The sequence below is a fragment of the Dermacentor silvarum genome, chromosome 3, assembly GCF_013339745.2.
Source record: "Dermacentor silvarum isolate Dsil-2018 chromosome 3, BIME_Dsil_1.4, whole genome shotgun sequence".
Classification (NCBI taxonomy): Eukaryota; Metazoa; Arthropoda; class Arachnida; order Ixodida; family Ixodidae; genus Dermacentor; species Dermacentor silvarum.
In genome coordinates, this window is record NC_051156.1 from 197576607 (window position 1) to 197595820 (window position 19214).

At 46.2% G+C, this 19214-nt stretch overlaps 1 long non-coding RNA gene across 2 annotated transcripts in view; it reads right to left on the reverse strand.

The window, feature by feature from the left end:
- Positions 1 to 19214, reverse strand: part of LOC125944575 (uncharacterized) — a 37504-nt gene that overhangs the window by 5761 nt on the left and 12529 nt on the right. Inside the window, exons 3-6 of one of the 2 annotated variants that reach the window (XR_007466284.1) lie at positions 13117 to 13218; positions 6834 to 6954; positions 4267 to 4368; positions 2173 to 2293 (exon numbers count right to left, since the gene is read on the reverse strand). This is a non-coding gene — a long non-coding RNA (uncharacterized LOC125944575). Of the gene's footprint in view, positions 1 to 2172; positions 2294 to 4266; positions 4369 to 6833; positions 6955 to 11251; positions 11373 to 13116; positions 13219 to 17544; positions 17648 to 19214 lie in introns of those variants that run through there. The other variant, XR_007466285.1, reaches the window with a different exon arrangement.

Genomic DNA, 19214 nt, shown 5'->3' on the forward strand with positions numbered 1-19214 from the left:
AGTCAGGAGATTTCCTGCTCCTTTCTCTCGAACATCTTGCATTGGTGGTATTGCGGATGGTGCAATCACGGAAAAGTCCTTTGAGATTGTCCTGTGCTTTTCGAACCGTTGGTGTAACTGTGCTGATACGTGGTACACGAATAGAATGAACACAGTAGTACGGAAATATTCTTCAGCATCTTCTGGTGCAAAGCTCCCACGATCCTGCTGTCGGACACCGGCTTGTCCGCTGGTGATTTCCATATCCAGTTTTTTTTTTGCCAATTTCTGTACTTCTACAAAGATTTTTCAGAATGAAGCAGTCGCATTCTTGCGGTCATTTTCGATCGCCTGCTGTACCACATCTATGTCAGTGGCGGCGCTCATGTCGATGTTCCTGGTCTGCAGGTTCTGTGACAGAGGCAGGGTCACCGCTAACACATGTTCCACGACATGCAGGCTCACAAGGAATGCTGGTGACAAAAGTGCCAACGCTTGTCTGAACTGGACTTTTACCACTGCCGTTTAAATTTATCTCCTGTAGTGGTGCGATCACCGGTTCAGACAGATTGACAAATGAAATAACAGCATCATGCTTTTCCACGCAGCGCATTTCACATAATCCCAAAAGTCGCTGCCTTGTGGACTCGGGACGCATCAAACTTATCATTTGTCGTAAAACGAGTGAGCGGTTAGGTGATTTGCGGAAAAAGTGTGCTGTTGTCTTCAGCGTTCCAAAACAGTTTAAGGTATCTGTGATGGAGCACGGCCGCACAGAGAGCTAGGTTTTGCTAGCCCAATGTGTGTAAGTGCGGCTGCATATTCCTCGCGAACGGCAGCTTGCACGCCATTCGTTTTACAGCCATCGAGGTGGCACCATCATAGCCTTGGCCTCGACGATGATGCATGTTAATTCCAAGGTCTAGTAGAAATTTTATAATGGTGTCAGTGAGGGCCCTGCCACTTCGTTCCTGAATTGGCACAAAACCTCAAAACACTACTTCGATGCCGTTGGCATCCTAGTTTAGGTACTTTGCACAAACAGTAAGCTGTTCTATTCCAGCAATATCCGTTGTTTCGTCAGCAAGTAAGGAGAAGCATCCTGCAGCGTTTACTTTTGTGACTAGGCATGCTCTGATAATTTCACCACAAATTTCAATAATTTGGTTTTGTACATCTGGGCTTAAATACGAGGCATTACTAGCGCAACTTTCCAAATGGTTCTTCAGATCTATATCTCCATAATCAGCTCGGATGTGAAAAAGAGCTCTGAAAATGCAAGTATTTTCAGTGGGGGTTTTGCTTAAATCCACAGGGCCACTGTCCTTATGGCCACGGAGAGCCAGATCTCGTCGCCCGCAAAAAAAAAAAAAAAAAAAACTGTCTCATTAAAAGGCCGTTAGCTTTCTTCTGTTTTCTTTTTTTTGTAATTTGCTTGCCCTGGTGCAGCTGATCGATCACATTGGCTGCGCTCCTTGAAAATGTTTGAAGAAAATTATTAGCTGCCAGCTGCCAGTCACGGTGCTACTTAGTATTCTAGTAAGTGTGGAAGATTCCATTTCTGCAACGGCTTGAACACGAGGGCTCCAGTGCGCGCATGATGGCCCAAGTTTATCAAAACATTAAAGACATAAAGTTCCGGATTTAAAAATCTAAAGCGCGCCTCTGGAAATGTCAGTGCACCTTTCGCGTCAAAAGTTTGAGAACTTTATACCCATAAAGTTTCTGAATTGAAATCCATGCGCTCCGTAGATTCCGCGGCCGCCGCGCGATGCCGCGAGGCGCCTGCTCGCCATGGAAAAGCCCATGAAATTTGTGCTGGTATAGCGCTCCTTGCATTTCGATAGCGACTGCAGGTGTAAGGACATTGCCACGAAATTCAGCCCGAGTTCACAATGTTTGCACCGAAATGTCTTTTCAAGCGTGAAAAAGACATTGTAGACAAAATCCATAATGATTCCTGGCGCCGGTAGTTGTTTTGGTCAGCGGTGCAAGACAGCATGAAAAAATTTGGGGGAGTGGCTGAAGCCCCATCAGCTCCCCCCTGGTTACTCCCCTGGTTACTCCCCTGGTCACAACCCACAAAAGTAACAAGCGCCAGATCAGTGACTGCATTTATAATTTGTGTAGCACTTTTGTTGCACATGCATATTCTATGGAAGCAAACATTTTAAAATAAGGGGAATCTCTTACCCGTCATGACGGCTATTTCAGGTTGTCCGATTGGTCCCAAATGCCGGCTGGTGAAATTCGCTTGGTTCACGTTTTCAACATTCACCAGAAAATGAGTGTCATGTATACGGATCATCTCGAACTGCAAGAGAAAGATTTCTTCTTTTAGCATTTCTGCCGCCTTACAACAAGATGCCGTCAGCATCTGTTGTAATCTTAGCATTACCTAACTTGAGTGAGCATATTAGGGTATAATGAAATTAGTGGTTGCGGAAGCCAAGGCCTCCGAAGCATTGCGGGAACAATGAAAAGAATCACGATGATGGCCGCGAGTAGCCTCACTGCATGTGCTTCATACAGTGATGGCACCCCATATGTACGATCGCAGCAGGTGACAACGGCATTAACGACACATGTTCGCTCTTTTGCGAGGCACTTATTGCACACCATGCACCCGTTCGTGGTCAAAGACGTGAATATACAGCTCCGCGAACAAATTCAAAATGTTTACTTCCATATATTTACGGCGTCGGCTGCATCTTAATGAGTGCGACAATTCTCAAACATTTTTCGCCCAGTATGTGGTGGCACTCAGCGGGAATACAGTGAATTTTTTTGTCGCGCCGATGGTTTTGGTTTTTGCTCTTTTTTTTTTTTTGTCGCCAGTGCCTGTGCTACTGCTCGAGCATCTGCGCGCGCGGCGGTTCAGGTTTCTTCCCGTAGGCAGTTTCTGCTACTTGCACTCGCACAACTGATGCCTATCTGGTTTCGAATCTATGAAAGGGTGACCGCTGGACACCCACTGATTTAATGGTCACAGGGGTGCGATGACATCCGTGCACAGGCGGGCACTGGTACACACAAACGATGCTTTTTGGGGACTTGCAACCTCACTGCCTGTCGTTGTCAATAAATGAAGGATTAGCACATGTTACTCACTCTGTTTTCTGACGAGCGCACGGCCATAGAGTTTTCCTTAGTGCGCTCACCTATGCAGCTTGGTTACGTTATGGACGAATTATGCTATTCCAATGCAAAATATTTTTTTCTCACTTCACGGATCTCATTTGGCGAAAAAAGTCTACCTTCAAAGGGTTAACCTTGCTTAGTGCTGTTGTCTCTGTGAAGGGTTTATAAACGTGCAATTAAAAATACTCTTCGTGGTCGCATTTGGCGAAAAAAAAAGTTTGCCTTCAATGGGTTAATCTTGCTTTGTGCTGTTTTGCCATGGACCATTATGTACAAGTTGCACACATGTCACTATAAAAGCTCTGGAGTGTGCGTTTGAGCTCAGCAACCATGCTTCCGGCATGCAAGCACGAACAGAACACTGTCCCGCATCATTTATCTTAATGGTGACATTCGATGCACCGTATATTGAAACAGGGCATAGACAACAAGAAACCGTGGCCAGAGCGGAAGGTTCGAATTATCGAGTGCATGTAGTTGTGTAAATAAAGTGTATACCTTTCATTCAATGTGTGTATATACATTTGTAAATAAAGTGTTTTCAGTGTAGAACGGCTCATTCCTTTAAATGCAGGCACACATTCCCCAAGGTACGTTGCAATGTCTCTAAAGGAATTAAGTTCGAAAGGGCATGGCAGGATGTGCCCGTCCCAATTCGAATGCAGAGAATCGTTTCTAGAAGGCCTTCTAAATTGTATATATGCTCAATAAAGAGCTGCACATACGCAAGGTTAATACAGAGGGACCTCATGGTGCAGGTGCTGCATGAGATCAAGCCTACCATTAATATATGTTTGTGCAGCATGCAAAGTCCGATATTATAGCGTAAGGCAGTGCATGCAAGGGTTACAAGGTCCTCGCATCGTACTGCAGTGCATATGTGGTATACGAAGCCCTCGTATGGCAGCGCATACGTGGGATATGAGGCCCTCGTGTTCATACGTTGGATACGAGGACACATATGCAATAATCTCGTATATACGAGCCACGGATAACACGTACATACAAGATTTTTCAATATGTCACTGGCCCCCTCTCAATACGTAAACTTTATGTAAAATTTGTAGAGTTGGCAGATACACTAACAGCTTCTGACACCAAAAAAAAAAAAAGGTATATTTGAATTAACAGAAAGCATTCACTTACGCCGTGGTTCCGCGTTCCCTGGTTGATGTTCGCGATCTTCCGAGTCGTGGCCAGAAGATGGCCGTTACAACTGGCTTGAAACTGATGTCCTTGGGTTGGCATCTGAAAAACATGGTCACACAAATAATCAATCAGAAACAGACTTATAGGACCCCTAAACCACCCCTCTGGCTTGGTGTAAAAACACTGTCTGCAGATAGCATACGCTGCTGTGAACATCTCAGCCCAGTTTTCCAGTCGTGCGCGGCACCTTGAGCTGGGAAGTCGAACGCGAAGTCACCTTTCTCTCAAACGCTCTCTTTTACAGAGAGAGCTGTAGGGCCCCGTTACGGAAAAAATTCGGCGTCGGTCGTGCATTGACCGTCTGCACAAATTTTCGTATGTAGTTAGGTATATTTAGGTATATTTATGCTACATGTCACGCCTTGCTATATGACATGCGGTATATATGGATTATATTGCCACACCATTCTATCACAAAAGTTGCTCATACCTGGTGTTACATTCTTGACAAACCTATTTTTCGGAATGTTGAGTATGACAGCCCACAAACAAACACGAACAGCGCATGCTTTTTATCTCATATCTTCTGACACCTAAATGTTATAAGTGCGAAACAATAACAATAACAAGTTTACTGGCGTGACTGTGCACTATTCTCCGGCATCGGCCCACTAAAGATGGCGCGTTTTTCAACAGAAGCCTGCTTCACGCTCCCTTTTGGACGCTTTATTTCGTAATATAACGGATTCCCATGTGCAGCGGCTATTGGATGCAATATCTGACGCCAGTCAAGAAAGGTGTTTTGATCAGTGTGCTTCTTCCTACTGTTAGTGTGTATATTTATTGACGTAGTTCAATGAACAAGCTGAAGTAAGCGAAAATGTGGTTTTATATTTCGATAATTACGTACTTCCGGAAGAAGCAGACTATCGTGTGCTGACGGTGGGCTGCGGCCGGCTGCACAGTAATTAAACTTTGGCCGCCGTACTCTTCGGTGCTGTAGCCGTCGGGTGTCGAATTTCGACTAGTTTTGAATGCTCAACTAGCCTCGAACCACGCGAAACTTAAGGTAGGCCACAAGTACGCTTGCCAGCGCGCGTTCACTCCTAGACGCTCCTGGTTAGACGCGTTGGCATATAATTGGTAGCGCTTAAAAAATGCGCTAGTTGGATGTGGCTACTATCCGTCAGTGAAGCTGGGGAAGGGCAAAGCTGGTCCGCACCACGTGACATGGTAAGACTGGAGTGCCGAAGAACGCACTCAAGCCTTGTGTACAAAGCAGACGATGTGCACTATACAATTGCAAGTCGCTGCGGCCTGCTACGTAACGCAGGTACCGCGGCCGCCGCGGGGTACCACGAAGAGTCCACTGGCTCAGAGCACTGCAGCTCGCTCAGGACAACCGCGTTTGGCGTTTGGCTAAAGTTCCTTGATGAATTGAAAGCACCGCTGCTCTTTGAACTCTGCTGCCGCCGCGCGACCTCCTCGCTCCTTGCACACCTCCTCCGCAAGAACCGGTATTGCAACCGTTTTTCTGCACGACGATTGGTCTCCCTGCCGTTGCCCTTGGGAACACGCACGTCTTGCGTTTTGCTTGCGTTTTTCTTTTTCCTTGGCGCCATTTTTCTCCTTGGCTCGGCGCAGCTAACGTTGCACGCCGTGTTTCCTGCGGTGTTATGCTAGCGCTATGCCGTGCTGTGTAGCACATGCAACCGCAATAAGACGCCTGGAGATGGTTATGAATTTTTATGATACCACAACGAAAGGGTGGCTTCCTGCGCAAGAACTTTGCTCCCACAAAGAATGTTGTTTACGAGGTAAGGCACATTTCTTATTGAAAAAAGCATCCTCTAATGCGGCATTTTAAAAAATTCTTCCGGCCTGCTCTTCAGCGTTTTGCTGCGAAAATTTGTACATTGCATATAAATGGGGTTGTCTTCAGTATGCAGAATATTCTGCTTGGGTTCACCTCGCACGTCATCAACCGTTATTCAGTCGGAAATGCAGCAATATAGGTTCCGCTTTCCGCTGTGAACAGTTATGGGCGAAGATACAGCCACTCGATCGCACTTTTTGGGATTGTTAGGATCCATTGTCTGTTTTACTGAAAATTGAAATAGCGGCTTGTAGAGGAGCTTTCTTTCCAGCTTACTTCGACGTGTACATCAATCGAAAAACCCATGAAATTTTGTACTCGGATGGCGCTCCTTGGATTTCGCGACTGCAGGTGTAAGGGCATTGCCACGAAATCGAGCCCGAGTTCACAATGTTTGCAACGAAATGTCTTTTCAAGCGTGAAAAAGACATTGTAGACAAAATCCAGGATGATTGCTGGCGCCGGGGGTTGTTTTGGTCAGCGGTGCAAGACAGCATGAAAAAATTTGGGGGAGTGGCTGAAGCCCCATCAGCTCCCCCCTGGTTACTCCCCTGGTTACTCCCCTGGTCACAACCCACAAAAGTAACAAGCGCCAGATCAGTGACTGCATTTATAATTTGTGTAGCACTTTTGTTGCACATGCATATTCTATGGAAGCAAACATTTTAAAATAAGGGGAATCTCTTACCCGTCATGACGGCTATTTCAGGTTGTCCGATTGGTCCCAAATGCCGGCTGGTGAAATTCGCTTGGTTCACGTTTTCAACATTCACCAGAAAATGAGTGTCATGTATACGGATCATCTCGAACTGCAAGAGAAAGATTTCTTCTTTTAGCATTTCTGCCGCCTTACAACAAGATGCCGTAAGCATCTGTTGTAATCTTAGCATTACCTAACTTGAGTGAGCATATTAGGTTATAATGAAATTAGTGGTTGCGGAAGCGAAGGCCTCCGAAGCATTGCAGGAACAATGAAAAGAATCACGATGATGTGCGCGAGTAGCCTCACTGCATGTGCTTCATACAGTGATGGCACCCCATATGTACGATCGCAGCAAGTGACAACGGCTATAACGACACATGTTCGCTCTTTTGCGAGGCACTTATTGCAAACCATGCTTTAACCCGTTCGTGGTCAAAGACGTGAATATACAGCTCCGCGAACAAATTCAAAATGTTTAATTTCATATATTTACGGCGTCGGCTGCATCTTAAAGAGTGCTATAATTCCCAAACGTCTTTTGCCCAGTATGTGCTGGCACTCTGCGGGAATACAGGGAATTTTTTTGTCGCGCCGATGGTTTTGGTTTTTGTTCCATTTTTTTTTTTTTTTTGACCCCAGCGCGTCTGCTACTGCTCGAGCATCTGGGCGCACGGCGGTTCAGGTTTCGTCCCGTAGGCAGTTTCTGCTTCTTGCACGCGCACAACTGATGTCTATCTGGTTTCCAATCTATGAAAGGGTGATCGCTGGACACCCACTGATTTAATGGTCACAGGGGTGCGATGACATCCGTGCACAGGCGGGTACTGGTACACACAAATGATGCTTTTTGGGGACTTGCAACCTCACTGCCTGTCGTTGTCAATAAATGAAGGATTAGCAGATGTTTCTCACTCTGTTTTCTGACGAGCGCACGACCATAGCGTTTTCCTTAGTGTCACTATAAAAGCTCTGGAGTGTGCGTTTGAGCTCAGCAACCATGCTTCCGGCATGCAAGCACGAACAGAACACTGTCCCGCATCATTTATCTTATTGGTGACTTTCGATGCACCGTGTATTGAAACAGGGCATAAACACCAAGAAACCGTGGCCAGAGCGGAAGGTTCGAATTATCGAGTGCATGTAGTTGTGTAAATAAAGTGTATACCTTTCATTCAATGTGTGTATATACATTAAGTGTTTTATTATGTGTGTATATTAAATTAAGTGTTTTCAGTGTATAACGGCTCATTCCTTAAAATGTAGGCACACATTCCCCAAGGTACGTTGCAATGTCTCTAAAGGAATTAAGTTCGAAAGGGCATGGCAGGATGTGCCCGTCCCAAGTGGAATGCAGAGAATCGTTTCTAGAAGGCCTTCTAAATTGTATATATGCTCAATAAAGAGCTGCCACATACCCAAGATTAATACAGAGGGACCTCATGGTGCAGGTGCTGCATGAGATCAAGCCTACAATTAATATTTGTGCAGCATGCAAAGTCCGATATTATAGCGTAAGGCAGTGCATGCAAGGGTTACAAGGTCCTCGCATCGTACTGCAGTGCATATGTGGGATATGAGGCCCTCATGCGTATGGCAGTGCATACGTGGCATAAGAAGCCCTCGTATGGCATCGAATACGTGGGATATGAGGCCCCCGTGTTCATACGTTGGATACGAGGACACATATCCAATAATCTCGCGTATATACGAGCCACGTATAACACGTACATACGAGATTTTTCAATATGCCGCAGGCCACCTCCGAATACGTAAACTTTATGTAAAATTTGTAGAGTTGGCAGATACACTAACAGCTTCTGACACCAAAAAAAAAGGTATATTTGAATTAACAGAAAGCATTCACTTACACCATGGTTTCTTCTACCCTGGTTTATGTTGTCGATCTTCTGCCTTGTGGCCAGAAGATGGCCGTTACAACTGGCTTGAAACTGGTGTCCTTGTGTGGGCATCTGAAAAACATGGTGACACAAATAATCAGAAACAGACTTATAGGACCCCTAAACCACCCCTCTGGCTTGGTGTAAAAACACTGTCTGCAGATAGCATACGCTGCTGTGAACATCTCAGCCCAGTTTTCCAGTCGTGCATAGGCACGTTGAGCTGGGAAGTCGAACGCGAAGTCACCTTTCTCTCAAACGCTCTCTTTTACAGCGAGAGCTGTAGGGCCCCGTTACGGAAAAAATTCGGCGTCGGTCATGCATTGACCGTCTGCACAAATTTCCGTATGTAGTTAGGTATATTTATGCCACATGCCACGCCTTGCTATATGACATGCGGTATATGTGGATTATATTGCCACACCATTCTACCACAAAAGTTGCTCATACCTGGTGTTACATTCTTGACAACCCTATTTTTCGGAATGTTGAGTATGACAGCCCACAAACAAACACCAACAGCGCATGCTTTTTATCTCATATTCTGACACCTAAATGTTAAAAGTGCGAAACAATAACAATAACAAGTTTACTGGCATGACTGTGCACTATTCTCCGGCATCGGCCCACTAAAGATGCTGAGTTTTTCAACGAAAGCCTGCTTCGCAGTCTCTTTTGGACGCTTTATTTCGTAATATAACGGATTCCCATATGCAGCTGCTATTGGCCAATATCTGACGCCAGTCAAGAAGGGTGTTTGGATCAGCGTGCTTCTTCCTACGGGTAGTATATTTATTGACGAAGTTCAAGCTGAAGTAAGCGAAAATCTGGTTTTGAATTTCGATAATAATTACGTACTTCCGGAAGAAGCAGACTATCGCCTGCTGACGGTCGACTGCAGACGCCTGCACAGGAATTTAACTTTGGCCGCCGTACTCTTCGGTGCTGTAGCAGTCGGGTCTCGAATTTCGACTAGTTTTGAATGCTCCACTAGCCTCGAACCACGCGAAACATAAGGTAGGCCGCAAGTACGCTTGCCAGCGCGCGTTCACCCTTATAGACGCTCCTGGTTAGACGCGTTGGCATACTAATTGGTAGCGCTTCAAAAATGCGCTAGTTGGATGTGGCTACTATCCGTCAGTGAAGCTGGGGAAGGGCAAAGCTGGTCCGCACCACGTGACATGGTAAGACTGGAGTGCCGAAGAACGCACTCAAGCCTTGTGTACAAAGCAGACGATGTGCACTATACAATTGCAAGTCGCTGCGGCCTGCTACGTAACGCAGGTACCGCGGCCGCCGCGGGGTACCACGAAGAGTCCACTGGCTCAGAGCACTGCAGCTCGCTCAGGACAACCGCGTTTGGCGTTTGGCTAAAGTTCCTTGATGAATTGAAAGCACCGCTGCTCTTTGAACTCTGCTGCCGCCGCGCGACCTCCTCGCTCCTTGCACACTCCTCCGCAAGAACCGGTATTGCAACCGTTTTTCTGCACGACGATTGGTCTCCCTGCCGTTGCCCTTGGGAACACGCACGTCTTGCGTTTTGCTTGCGTTTTTCTTTTTCCTTGGCGCCATTTTTCTCCTTGGCTCGGCGCAGCTAACGTTGCACGCCGTGTTTCCTGCGGTGTTATGCTAGCGCTATGCCGTGCTGTGTAGCACATGCAACCGCAATAAGACGCCTGGAGATGGTTATGAATTTTTATGATACCACAACGAAAGGGTGGCTTCCTGCGCAAGAACTTTGCTCCCACAAAGAATGTTGTTTACGAGGTAAGGCACATTTCTTATTGAAAAAAGCATCCTCTAATGCGGCATTTTTAAAAATTCTTCCGGCCTGCTCTTCAGCGTTTTTGCTGCGAAAATTTGTACATTGCATATAAATGGGGTTGTCTTCAGTATGCAGAATATTCTGCTTGGGTTCACCTCGCACGTCATCAACCGTTATTCAGTCGGAAATGCAGCAATATAGGTTCCGCTTTCCGCTGTGAACAGTTATGGGCGAAGATACAGCCACTCGATCGCACTTTTTGTGATTGTTAGGAACCATTGTCTGTTTTACTGAAAATTGAAATAGCGGGCTTGTAGAGGAGCTTTCTTTCCAGCTTACTTCGACGTGTACATCAATCGAAAAGCCCATGAAATGTTGTGCTCGGATGGCGCTACTTGCATTTCGCGACTGCAGGTGTAAGGGCATTGCCACGAAATCGAGCCCGAGTTCACAATGTTTGCAACGAAATGTCTTTTCAAGCGTGAAAAAGACATTGTAGACAAAATCAAGGATGATTGCTGGCGCCGGGGGTTGTTTTGGTCAGTGGTGCAAGACAGCATGAAAAAATTTTGGGGTGGGGCTGAAGCCCAATCAGCTCCCCCCTGGTTACTCCCCTGGTCACAACCCACAAAAGTAACAAGCGCCAGATCAGTGACTGCATTTATAATTTGTGTATGCACTTCTGTTGCACATGCATATTCTATGGAAACAAACATTTTAAAATAAGGGGAATCTCTTACCCGTCATGACGGGCACTTCGCGCTGTTCAATTGGCTCGAGGTGCCGACTCGCTAGATCGGCACGGTTGACGTTATCCACGTTCACCACAAAATGGCGATCGTGGACGTTGATGACATGAAACTGCAAGAGAATGATTCTTCTTTTAGCATTTATGTCGCCTTACAACAACATGCCGTAAGTAAAGGACAATCTTAGCATTACCTAACTTGAGTGAGCATATTAGGGTATAATGAAATTAGTGGTTGCGGAAGCGAACGCCTCCGAAGCATTGCAGGAGCAATGAAAAGAATCACGATGATGTGCGCGAGTAGCCTCACTGCATGTGCTTCATACAGTGATGGCACCCCATATGTACGATCGCAGCAAGTGACAACGGCTATAACGACACATGTTCGCTCTTTTGCGAGGCACTTATTGCAAACCATGCTTTAACCCGTTCGTGGTCAAAAACGTGAATATACAGCTCCGCGAACAAATTCAAAATGTTTAATTTCATATATTTACGGCGTCGGCTGCATCTTAAAGAGTGCTATAATTCCCAAACGTCTTTTGCCCAGTATGTGCTGGCACTCTGCGGGAATACAGGGAATTTTTTTGTCGCGCCGATGGTTTTGGTTTTTGTTCCATTTTTTTTTTTTTTTTTTGACGCCAGCGCGTCTGCTACTGCTCGAGCATCTGGGCGCACGGCGGTTCAGGTTTCGTCCCGTAGGCAGTTTCTGCTTCTTGCACGCGCACAACTGATGCCTATCTGGTTTCGAATCTATGAAAGGGTGATCGCTGGACACCCACTGATTTAATGGTCACAGGGGTGCGATGACATCCGTGCACAGGCGGGTACTGGTACACACAAATGATGCTTTTTGGGGACTTGCAACCTCACTGCCTGTCGTTGTCAATAAATGAAGGATTAGCAGATGTTTCTCACTCTGTTTTCTGACGAGCGCACGACCATAGCGTTTTCCTTAGTGTCACTATAAAAGCTCTGGAGTGTGCGTTTGAGCTCAGCAACCATGCTTCCGGCATGCAAGCACGAACAGAACACTGTCCCGCATCATTTATCTTATTGGTGACTTTCGATGCACCGTGTATTGAAACAGGGCATAAACACCAAGAAACCGTGGCCAGAGCGGAAGGTTCGAATTATCGAGTGCGTGTAGTTGTGTAAATAAAGTGTATACCTTTCATTCAATGTGTGTATATACATTTGTAAATAAAGTGTTTTCAGTGTAGAACGAGTCATTCCTTTAAATGCAGGCACACATTCCCCAAGGTACGTTGCAATGTCTCTAAAGGAATTAAGTTCGAAAGGGCATGGCAGGATGTGCCCGTCCCAATTCGAATGCAGAGAATCATTTCTAGAAGGCCTTCTAAATTGTATATATGCTCAATAAAGAGCTGCACATACTCAAGAATAATACAGGGGGACCTCATGGTGCAGGTGCTGCATGAGATCAAGCCTACAATTAATATATATTTGTACAGCATGCAAAGTCCGATATTATAGCGTAAGGCAGTGCATGCAAGGGGTATAAGGTCCTCGCATCGTACTGCAGTGCATATGTGGGTTATGAGGCCCTCATGCGTATGGCAGTGGATACGTGGTGTACGAAGCCCTCGTATGGCAGCGCATACGTGGGATATGAGGCCCTCGTGTTCATACGTTGGATACGAGGACACATATGCAATAATCTCGTATATACGAGCCACGGATAACACGTACATACAAGATTTTTCAATATGTCACTGGCCCCCTCTCAATACGTAAACTTTATGCAAAATTTGTAGAGTTGGCAGATACACTAACAGCTTCTGACACCAAAAAAAAAAAAAGGTATATTTGAATTAACAGAAAGCATTCACTTACGCCGTGGTTCCGCGTTCCCTGGTTGATGTTCGCGATCTTCCGAGTCGTGGCCAGAAGATGGCCGTTACAACTGGCTTGAAACTGATGTCCTTGGGTTGGCATCTGAAAAACATGGTGACACAAATAATCAATCAGAAACAGACTTATAGGACCCCTAGAACACCCCTCTGGCTTGGTGTAAAAACACTGTCTGCAGATAGCATACGCTGCTGTGAACATCTCAGCCCAGTTTTCCAGTCGTGCGCGGCACCTTGAGCTGGGAAGTCGAACGCGAAGTCACCTTTCTCTCAAACGCTCTCTTTTACAGAGAGAGCTGTAGGGCCCCGTTACGGAAAAAATTCGGCGTCGGTCGTGCATTGACCGTCTGCACAAATTTCCGTATGTAGTTAGGTATATTTATGCCACATGCCACGCCTTGCTATATGACATGCGGTATATGTGATTATATTGCCACACCATTCTATCACAAAAGTTGCTCATACCTGGTGTTACATTCTTGACAAACCTATTTTTCGGAATGTTGAGTATGACAGCCCACAAACAAACACGAACAGCGCATGCTTTTTATCTCATATCTTCTGACACCTAAATGTTAAAGTGCGAAACAATAACAATAACAAGTTTACTGGCGTGACTGTGCACTATTCTCCGGCATCGGCCCACTAAAGATGGCGCGTTTTTCAACAGAAGCCTGCTTCACAGCTCTCTTTTGGACGCTTTATTTCGTAATATAACGGATTTCCATATGCAGCGGCTATTGGCAATATCTGACGCCAGTCAAGAAGGGTGTTTGGATCAGTGTGCTTCTTCCTACTGTTAGTGTGTATATTTATTGACGTAGTTCAATGAACAAGCTGAAGTAAGCGAAAATGTGGTTTTGAATTTCGATAATTACGTACTTCCGGAAGAAGCAGACTATCGTGTGCTGACGGTGGGCTGCGGCCGGCTGCACAGTAATTAAACTTTGGCCGCCGTACTCTTCGGTGCTGTAGCCGTCGGGTCTCGAATTTCGACTAGTTTTGAATGCTCAACTAGCCTCGAACCACGCGAAACTTAAGGTAGGCCACAAGTACGCTTGCCAGCGCGCGTTCACTCCTAGACGCTCCTGGTTAGACGCGTTGGCATACTAATTGGTAGCGCTTCAAAAATGCGCTAGTTGGATGTGGCTACTATCCGTCGGTGAAGCTGGGGAAGGGCAAATCTGGTCCGCACCACGTGACATGGTAAGACTGGAGTGCCCGAGAACGCACTCAAGCCTTGTGTACAAAGCAGACGATGTGCACTATACAATTGCAAGTCGCTGCGGCCTGCTACGTAACGCAGATACCGCGGCCGCCGCGGGGTACTACGATGAGTCCACTGGCTCAGAGCACTGCAGCTCGCTCAGGACAACCGCGTTTGGCGTTTGGCTAAAGTTCCTTGATGAATTGAAAGCACCGCTGCTCTTTGAACTCTGCTGCCGCCGCGCGACCTCCTCGCTCCTTGCACACCTCCGCAAGAACCGGTATTGCAACCGTTTTTCTGCACGACGATTGGTCTCCCTGCCGTTGCCCTTGGGAACACGCACGTCTTGCGTTTTGCTTGCGTTTTTCTTTTTCCTTGGCGCCATTTTTCTCCTTGGCTCGGCGCAGCTAACGTTGCACGCCGTGTTTCCTGCGGTGTTATGCTAGCGCTATGCCGTGCTGTGTAGCACATGCAACCGCAATAAGACGCCTGGAGATGGTTATGAATTTTTATGATACCACAACGAAAGGGTGGCTTCCTGCGCAAGAACTTTGCTCCCACAAAGAATGTTGTTTACGAGGTAAGGCACATTTCTTATTGAAAAAAGCATCCTCTAATGCGGCATTTTAAAAAATTCTCCGGCCTGCTCTTCAGCGTTTTTGCTGCGAAAATTTGTACATTGCATATAAATGGGGTTGTCTTCAGTATGCAGAATATTCTGCTTGGGTTCACCTCGCACGTCATCAACCGTTATTCAGTCGGAAATGCAGCAATATAGGTTCCGCTTTCCGCTGTGAACAGTTATGGGCGAAGATACAGCCACTCGATCGCACTTTTTGGGATTGTTAGGATCCATTGTCTGTTTTACTGAAAATTGAAATAGCGGCTTGTAGAGGAGCTTTCTTTCCAGCTTACTTCGACGTGTACATCAATCGAAAAACCCATGAAATTTTGTACTCGGATGGCGCTCCTTGGATTTCGCGACTGCAGGTGTAAGGGCATTGCCACGAAATCGAGCCCGAGTTCACAATGTTTGCAACGAAATGTCTTTTCAAGCGTGAAAAAGACATTGTAGACAAAATCCAGGATGATTGCTGGCGCCGGGGGTTGTTTTGGTCAGCGGTGCAAGACAGCATGAAAAAATTTGGGGAGTGGCTGAAGCCCCATCAGCTCCCCCCTGGTTACTCCCCTGGTTACTCCCCTGGTCACAACCCACAAAAGTAACAAGCGCCAGATCAGTGACTGCATTTATAATTTGTGTAGCACTTTTGTTGCACATGCATATTCTATGGAAGCAAACATTTTAAAATAAGGGGAATCTCTTACCCGTCATGACGGCTATTTCAGGTTGTCCGATTGGTCCCAAATGCCTGCTGGTGAAATTCGCTTGGTTCACGTTTTCAACATTCACCAGAAAATGAGTGTCATGTATACGGATGATCTCGAACTGCAAGAGAAAGATTTCTTCTTTTAGCATTTCTGCCGCCTTACAACAAGATGCCGTAAGCATCTGTTGTAATCTTAGCATTACCTAACTTGAGTGAGCATATTAGGTTATAATGAAATTAGTGGTTGCAAAAGCGAAGGCCTCCGAAGCATTGCAGGAACAATGAAAAGAATCACGATGATGTGCACGAGTAGCCTCACTGCATGTGCTTCATACAGTGATGGCACCCCATATGTACGATCGCAGCAAGTGACAACGGCTATAACGACACATGTTCGCTCTTTGCGAGGCACTTATTGCAAACCATGCTTTAACCCGTTCGTGGTCAAAAACGTGAATATACAGCTCCGCGAACAAATTCAAAATGTTTAATTTCATATATTTACGGCGTCGGCTGCATCTTAAAGAGTGCGATAATTCCCAAACGTTTTTTGCCCAGTATGTGCTGGCACTCTGCGGGAATACAGGGAATTTTTTTGTCGCGCCGATGGTTTTGGTTTTTGTTCCATTTTTTTTTTTTTTTTTTTTGACGCCAGCGCGTCTGCTACTGCTCGAGCATCTGGGCGCACGGCGGTTCAGGTTTCGTCCCGTAGGCAGTTTCTGCTTCTTGCACGCGCACAACTGATGTCCTATCTGGTTTCCGAATCTATGAAAGGGTGATCGCTGGACACCCACTGATTTAATGGTCACAGGGGTGCGATGACATCCGTGCACAGGCGGGTACTGGTACACACAAATGATGCTTTTTGGGGACTTGCAACCTCACTGCCTGTCGTTGTCAATAAATGAAGGATTAGCAGATGTTTCTCACTCTGTTTTCTGACGAGCGCACGACCATAGCGTTTTCCTTAGTGTCACTATAAAAGCTCTGGAGTGTGCGTTTGAGCTCAGCAACCATGCTTCCGGCATGCAAGCACGAACAGAACACTGTCCCGCATCATTTATCTTATTGGTGACTTTCGATGCACCGTGTATTGAAACAGGGCATAAACACCAAGAAACCGTGGCCAGAGCGGAAGGTTCGAATTATCGAGTGCGTGTAGTTGTGTAAATAAAGTGTATACCTTTCATTCAATGTGTGTATATACATTTGTAAATAAAGTGTTTTCAGTGTAGAACGAGTCATTCCTTTAAATGCAGGCACACATTCCCCAAGGTACGTTGCAATGTCTCTAAAGGAATTAAGTTCGAAAGGGCATGGCAGGATGTGCCCGTCCCAATTCGAATGCAGAGAATCATTTCTAGAAGGCCTTCTAAATTGTATATATGCTCAATAAAGAGCTGCACATACGCAAGAATAATACAGGGGGACCTCATGGTGCAGGTGCTGCATGAGATCAAGCCTACAATTAATATATATTTGTGCAGCATGCAAAGTCCGATATTATAGCGTAAGGCAGTGCATGCAAGGGTTACAAGGTCCTCGCATCGTACTGCAGTGCATATGTGGGTTATGAGGCCCTCATGCGTATGGCAGTGCATACGTGGTATACGAAGCCCTCGTATGGCAGCGCATACGTGGGGTATGAGGCCCTCGTGTTCATACGTTGGATACGAGGACACATCCAATAATCTCGTATATACGAGCCACGTATAACACGTACATACAAGATTTTTCAATATTTCACCGGCCCCCTCTCAATACGTAAACTTTATGTAAAATTTGTAGAGTTGGCAGATACACTAACAGCTTCTGACACCAAAAAAAAAAGAAAAAAAAAGAGGCATATTTGAATTGACAGAAAGCATTCACTTACACCATGGTTCCTTCTACCCTGGTTTATGTTGTCGATCTTCTGCCTTGTGGCCAGCAGATGACCGTTACAGTTGGCTAGAAACTTATGTCCTTGTGTTGCCATCTGAAAAACATGGTGACACAAATAATCAATCAGAAACAGACTTATAGGACCCCTAAACCGCCCCTCTGGCTTGGTGTAAAAACACTGTCTGCAGATAGCATACGCTGCTGTCAACATCTCAGCCCAGTTTTCCAGTTGTGCACGGCACGTTGAACTGGGAAGTCGAACGCGAAGTCACCTTTCTCTCAAACGCTCTCTTTTACAGTGAGAGCTGTATGGCCCCGTTACGGAAAAAATTCGGCGTCGGTCGTGCACTGACCGTCTGCACAAATTTCCGTATGTAGTTAGGTATATTTATGCCACATGCCACGCCTTGCTATATGACATGCGGCATATGTGAATTATATTGCCACACCATTCTATCACAAAAGTTGCTCATACCTGGTGTTACATTCTTGACAAACCTATTTTTCGGAATCTTGAGAATGACAGCCCACAAACAAATACCAACAGCGCGTGCTTTTTATCTCATATCTTCTGTCACCTAAATGTTAAAAGTGCGAAACAATAACAATAACAAGTTTACTGGCGTGACTGTGCACTATTCTCCGGCATCGGCCCACTAAAGATGGCGCGTTTTTCAACGGAAGCCTGCTTCACACTCTCTTTTGCACGCTTTATTTCGTAATATAACGGATTTCCATATGCAGCTGTTATTGGCCAATATCTGACGCCAATCAAGAAGGGTGTTTGGATCAGTGTGCTTCTTCCTACTGTTATTGTGTATATTTGTTGACGAAGTTCAATGAACAAGCTGAAGTAAGCGAAAATGTGGTTTTGAATTTCGATAATAATTACGTACTTCCGGAAGAAGCAGACTATCGTGTGCTGACGGTGGGCTGCGGCCGGCTGCACAGTAATTAAACTTTGGCCGCCGTACTCTTCGACGCTGTAGCCGTCGGGTCTCGAATTTCGACTAGTTTTGAATGCTCAACTAGCCTCGAACTCGAACCACGCGAAACTTAAGGTAGGCCACAAGTACGCTTGCAAGCGCGCGTTCACTCCTAGACGCTCCTGGTTAGACGCGTTGGCATACTAATTGGTAGCGCTTCAAAAATGCGCTAGTTGGATGTGGCTACTATCCATCGGTGAAGCTGGGGAAGGGCAAATCTGGTCCGCACCACGTGACATGGTAAGGCTGGAGTGCCCGAGAACGCACTCAAGCCTTGTGTACAAAGCAGACGATGTGCACTATACAATTGCAAGTCGCTGCGGCCTGCTACGTAACGCAGATACCGCGGCCTCCGCGGGGTACCACGAAGAGTCCACTGGCTCAGAGCACGGCAGCTCGCTCAGGACAACCGCGTTTGGCGTAGACGTTTGGCTAAAGTTCCTTGATGAATTGAAAGCACCGCCGCTCTACCTCCTCGCTCCTTGCGCATTTCCTCCGCAAGAACCGGTATTGCAACCGTTTTTCTGCACGACGATTGGTCTCCCTGCCGTTGCCCTTGGGAACACGCACGTCTTGCGTTTTGCTTGTGTTTTCCTTTTTCGTTAGCGCCATTTTTCTCCTTGGCTCGGCGCAGCTAACGTTGCACGCCGTGTTTCCTGCGGTGTTATGCTAGCGC